Raw genomic sequence first — 6307 nt, forward strand, 5'->3', positions numbered from 1 at the left:
AAAATACCAAAACTTACAATACCTGTGTACTAAGATGGAAGTATGGCAATCTGATAATAGGAAAAATTGCTGCCTCTATTCACTTCAGAAATTGAAAATAGTTTAAGCCGGGCATGGTGGCGCACACCTTTAATCCCTCACTTGGGAGGCAGAGGCAGGTGGATCGATGTGAGTTCGAGGCCAGCCTGGTCTACAAAGTGAGTCCAGGACACACAAGGCTACACAAGGAAACCCTGTCTCGAAAACAACAACAACAAAAAATAGTTTAAATGTTCACAGTGTTTCTCTTAGACTAAAAAAGGACAAGGAAATGACTCTTGAAGTTAGATATAATAAAATCAAAGTAGCCTTTGGCAGAAAGTCACTGTAGTTCAAATGCTGACTTCTATATCCCCCACATCTGGTTGCAAGCCTTGTTCCGAGAATATCCTGTCTCCATGTTGTATAAACTCTGCTCACCAATTGCCCCCTTGTTTGCCAGTACAGCAGCTTACAGTCAATTGCTGAGCAGGGGAGAGAATTGGGCTGGACTTCCTGCCAGGTAGGGGAGGAGGAGTTGGAAAAGGAGCTGGAGGATTCAAGCAAGGGTTCAGCCACAGGCTCGGGTGCAGGAGAGATGAACAAGATTCAGCTGGAGCGAAGAAAGGACTAAAAAGCAAGTAACTTGGGGATGTTGGCAAAGATGGAGTCAGGATAGCATAGAGGGTTAAGAACAGACTTAAACCGCTCAAAATTGTGTTGTAAAGCTTCTTATAAACAATTATAAAAATCTCATTTATGTGATAGCCTTGTTAAGACAGAAAGTAAGAGAAACAAGCAATTTGATGTGGTGGCGCACGCCTTTAATCCCAGCGCTTTGGGAAGCAGAGGCAGATGGATCTCTGTGAGTTCGAGGCCAGCCTGGTCTACAAAGCGAGTCCAGGACAGCCAAGGCTACACAGAGAAACCCTGTCTTGAAAAACCAAAAATAAATAAATAAATAAATAATAAAAATAACCTTCAACAGTAGACTTCAAAGAAACAACAGAAACCCCACAGAGATGTCCAGGCACCCCGCCAAAGCTGGTTCTTCAAGAAGACCACAGGAACTATACCAGGTCATGTGGGTGAAGCAGAGAGGCCAGGTCACCAGGTTCTGCAGATTTGGAAGTGACAGTAGTGTATTGTGGGTGGGTTTGTGCCAGTCTATCTGACAGATCTGGGGAAACACAAATCCTTTGACCTCAGACTTAGTCAGGTAACTTTGACCACCTGTTTCTGTTTGAAACATTGGATCTGCTGTAACAACCTCACAAGGAAGACGAGCTCAGAGAAGCTCTTCAGAAGTGGCTCAATGGCAGAGAGCTAGCACAGCTTAACCCTGAGGCCTGTCCCCAGGAAGTAGCACCTTCCCTCACTCCACTCCTGAAAGACTGGCTTTCCTGGGCACATGGACAGGAGGGTGGGCCGGCTGGCTACGGCTTTCCTCAGGATGTGTTTCCCTCAGCAGCCCCATCATCATGAGTCCCTGAAGTGTGGGGCACTTCCTTGGTAAGAAGTCTATTTGTCTTGTCTGAGTTCAAGGTTTTCTTTTTCATTGTGTAGTTCTTTTTCTTTCTTTTGGTAAGTAACATATGAATAATGCGTGCGTGCATGCATCTTCAACAGTGGAAACATTGTAGCCAGTTTTCCACATCTGTGCTTTCCTAGATGACAGTACTTTTTCAGTCTGTGCTTATTCTAACTTTACACTTAACTTCTGTACTGTCTATTTTCTTTTAAGAGAACTGTCCTTGACACTTGGTTCAGTCACTGAAGTTTTTGCTCCTTTGACTTACACGTGTGTCTTATCTCTAGAAGCTGTATTTGTTTCTCTAAACCTTCTGACCTGCTCTTTGGTTATAGTCTGCTTTCTGGCTTTTGCATTCTTGTAGATAGATACTAAATAATAAAACAGCAGTTTTCTTTAACCCCACGAGCTTCCAAAGTAATTGACACAGAGAGACTGTGATTTATCTTACAACCTTAAAGCACTGGAGCTGGGCAGATATCAACCCTCCAAGCTATTTAGCTATCTCTCAGCTACACAACCCATTACTTACCAATGGATTGTCCTTCCTGGGCTGGATCTGCTCCATCAAGTCATGTGTTCCTTCTTCATCTTCTGTCCTTTCCTTCCTCTTCCCTCTCTGCCTGATGGTTTGTTGAGACAGGGTCTCTCTGTGTAGCCTTGGCTGTCCTATACTCACTTTGTAGACCAGGCTGGCCTCAAACTCAGAGATCTGCCTGCCTCTGCCTCCCGAGTGCTGGGATTAAAGGTATACACCACCACGGCCAGCCTGCCTTCTGGTCTCTTGACCACCTAGTCCAGGAAGATAAACTCTGCTTAAGTCTCTTCTGCCAAGTCACAGGCTTCAGCATTTTTATTAGTCAATCACCTTTAAATTAGGTAGAGCAAGATTTACACACCAAGGGCAGGTGTACACGAGAGTGCACTCCTCTGGCGGAAGCAGTTCTCAGGGTGCTCAGATCCGCATCTGGAAACAGTGAAGGAAATCCTGCCGCAATACACTGTAAGCACAACCTTGTGTCGTATTAGGAATCACTTTCAGTAGCTATGGAATTTTTACGTCTGTGGGGGTTTTCATGGGTGTATATTTTGTTACTTCTTACACTCATACTTTCTATGTTTGGACTTTTTAAGTTTTCTTTTGTTTTAATTGAGATATTCCTACTTTGGTAGCGCAGGATCATTTTTGAACTCCTGTCAGTCCTGTCTGGGCCTCCTGAGTGCTGTGTGTTTGGAGGTTTGTTTTGGCTTTTTATTTGTTTGTTTTCATATTCTGTTAAACTATGAATCCTAAGACTTAAAATGTTAAATGTTTGTTTTTATAATCCAGGGAGGACTTGGCAGGAACCAGCAGAATTGTGCGCGCACACACACACACACACACACACACACACACACACACACACACACACACACCCGACTATGGAGAGGCACAAGCCATAGTGTGAGGATCAGAAAACCAGAGTAAAAGACCTGAAGGCAGTGAGAGGACCGTGTGGGGATGCTAAGCAGGATGTAAGTACTCCCATTATCTTTTCAAGAGCTTTCCAGATGCTCTTAAACTGTGGCAGGAAAGAATGAGAAGAGTTAAAAAACAAAAAACAAAAAAACAAAAGACTTTTGCAGTAATGGGAGGAGAGAAGGCAGGGCTAGCTGCAGCATGAGGACTCAAGGCCGGCTCCTCACAGTGGCTTAGGGCTTCCTCTGCTCTTGAGCAGTGACAGAGCCACCTCTTTAAGGGAGGGGTTAGGCCCCTTCTGTAAGGACTGAGAAGCTGACCGTTCTTCTCAGGTCAGAAGCCAGTGGCTTGATCACACCTCTCTCCCTTCCCTTGCTCTTCACAGTGGGTCTGAGGCTTTGTCCAGCCTGGAAGAACCCTCTCTTCCGAAGGGCTTCACAGCCACCCCATCCCCTGAGCAAGGACCACATAGGCTGACCAGCCATGTGCTTACAAAGGGAACAATTAAGAAACTTAATTCCATAAGCAAATACAACCTTTCCAGGTCCAACTGGATGAGTTTATCTTACTGTTTTCTTAAATTTCATCAAATAACTTCCAAGGGTTCAAAAAACCCAAAGATGTAAAAAAAGGAACTCAGCTCTGTTTGCCAAGCCATGAGGATTAAATAACGACATTCAAAGAGATTTTTTGTGCCATAAGTACTTTTTATTGGTTTTTATAGACAGTTTAATGTGCAAGATGAAGCAAACAGAGCTGGCAGTGGTGTCAGCATGGATTACGGTGGTACTTGTGAGGGAGGGGCACTGAGAAAAACAGGACAAGGTAGCCCATCCCAAGAAGAGACAAGTGAGTCAATGCAAAACTCCTAAGCCCCGAACCAGTACAGCAGCCTCTGGACCGGAAAAGTGCATGGTGGGATTCATTTACATACTCCCCGAGCTGTTTGCTGTTGATTAGATAAAAGGTACGAAATCGCTGTGTCAGTGGCAAATTGTGTAAATGAAAATTGCAGTTTCCATATTGACCAGTAAGAAGTAGACCAGTGGTCCAGTGATCTATGAGCATGACACGCTACGGCAGGACAGCAGCAGGGGCCAGAGCCTTGCCCTGGTTCTGGATGGGGGAACTCCAGTGGGAGTCACTTGCTGCCAGCCGGTTGGGGAAACAGACTAGAGCAGAACTGGTCCCTAGGGATTTTCTACATGGGACACTGCTTCCTACATGGGTAGGAACACTTGGGGTCCTCTCCTATACCTCCTCCACTGCAATTTCTAACCTTTCCTACCTGCTATCTCAGGGATAGCTCCTGGGGTGCACCCTCCCAAAAGAGCCTCTGCCTGGCCCTGTGTCTCTAAGAACAGCTTTCTAAAGCAGGCCCATTACAAAAAGGCTCTCTTTCACTGGTTCCATCATGGCTCATGGACGGCTCTCTACACGTTTTCTGCTTTGGTTTCTTTTAGTCTGCTTTATTTGGTTGACTCTGGTGCTTGAGCCCAGGACTTCATGAGTAGTCAGCAAGTGCTACCCACCTCTTTGTTTTTTGAGGCAGGGTTCTCACTTTGCCCAAGTAGACCTTAATCTCACTGTGCCACTGGCCTGGATTTGAATGCCTTCTCATCCTCCTGCCTCCACCTCCCACGAGCTGAGATTACAAGTGTGCACCACCATGCTCAGCTATGTTCTTATTTTTTTAATATTTATTTTATACATATGAGTACACTGTCTTCATGCACACCAGAAGAGGGCATCAGATCCCAGTATAGATGGTTGTGAGCCACCATGTGGTTGCTGGTATTTGAACTCAGGACCTCTGGAAGAGCAGCCTGTGCTCTTAACCGCTGAGCCATCTCTCCAGCCCCACCCTATATTCTTATTTTTGAAACTGTCTTCTATGCTATTTTATTTGGGGAACCGCACTAAGGCAACTTTGTTGTTGGCATAAACTTCTCAGTTCAGTCCGAGATCTCCGAAGTAGCCGAACTAAGCAAACCTCAAACACACTCTTCAAAAAGACTGATGCCCACTGGACGGACTTCTAAAATAGCACCTGTAATCCAAGCACACACAAGGCGGCAGACGTCCTACAAGGGAGTAAATACGAAAAAGCGCCTGTTCAAATGCTAGGTCGGCGAGGAAGCAATTTCCTCAGAAAGCTGAAGGCACCAAAGGTCATATTTGTTTGCATTTCAGTGTTTGGCAAATTCAGCTACTGTGGAAACCATAGATTCCCTATTTACCAGAGATTCCAACTTCACCAGCCCCTCCCTAGCTATGGCTCTGGGTAGTGTCACCACTTATGCCCCTACCCACACAGCAAACCCAACCCCAACCCCAACCCCCACCCACAGGCGTGCAAGTACTATCACAGCTGCCATCCTAATGGCCGATGCTTAGGCTGTGTGCACACTCAGCATGCCTTGCCAGTGGCCGAGCCTCTCCAGGGTGGGAGATTGAGAGATGACTAGCTGCTCTGAATCCTGGGGTGAAGGCTGCTGGGACGGTGAGAAAAGCTGGTGTAGGGCTTACCCTGGTCCCCTATCTTAGGTGGTGGGTATTAACAGACCTAACTGAGTTCTGAGCTTATGGTAGGACTACAATAAAGCCTTAAGAAACTTACAGGGGGGAGGGGAGGCTGGAGAGATGGCTCAGAGTTAAGGGCAGTGACTGCTCTTCCAGAGGTCCTGTGTTCAATTCCCAGCAACCACATGGTGGTTCACAACCATCTATAATGTGACCTGATACCCTCTTCTGGCCTGCAGGTGTACAGGCAGATAGAGCACTGTATGTATAATAATAAACCTAAAAAAAAATAAACAAACAAAAACAAAAAACCCTTACAGTAGGATTCCAGCTATAATCATGAAGCCTGGTTGGAAAGAACTGCGACTGCCACCGCCCACTGTCTGCACCAAACGCAGCAGGCAGCAGCGGCCAGCTCAGGAACAGGCAAGGCCTTTGGTCCCTCTGCCTACTAACCTTCAATAAATTAGGGCAGGCATCTTTGCTTGCGACCTCGCCCCAGTCTAGACCACCTGGGGGCCCCGGCTCTGGGTGAAAGGGGGGACATGAAGCATTGTGTAGAGAGTAACTCTTCCTGACTGCGCCTCCCTCTATTATTCCTACTCTTCCAGTAACCATTGAGCTTGGCTAGGACACACAACTGGTCAGTCCCTAGGCACCAACTGTGGGACCACCAACAGAGAGGTGCTATAGCTGCGGCCCCGCCCCTTCCGCCACAACGCTTGGTCCGCCTGCATCCCCGCCCCTTCCTCTGTTCCCGGTCCCGCCTTTTCCCG

Source organism: Acomys russatus, chromosome 9 (genome assembly GCF_903995435.1).
Source record: "Acomys russatus chromosome 9, mAcoRus1.1, whole genome shotgun sequence".
NCBI lineage: Eukaryota > Metazoa > Chordata > Mammalia > Rodentia > Muridae > Acomys > Acomys russatus.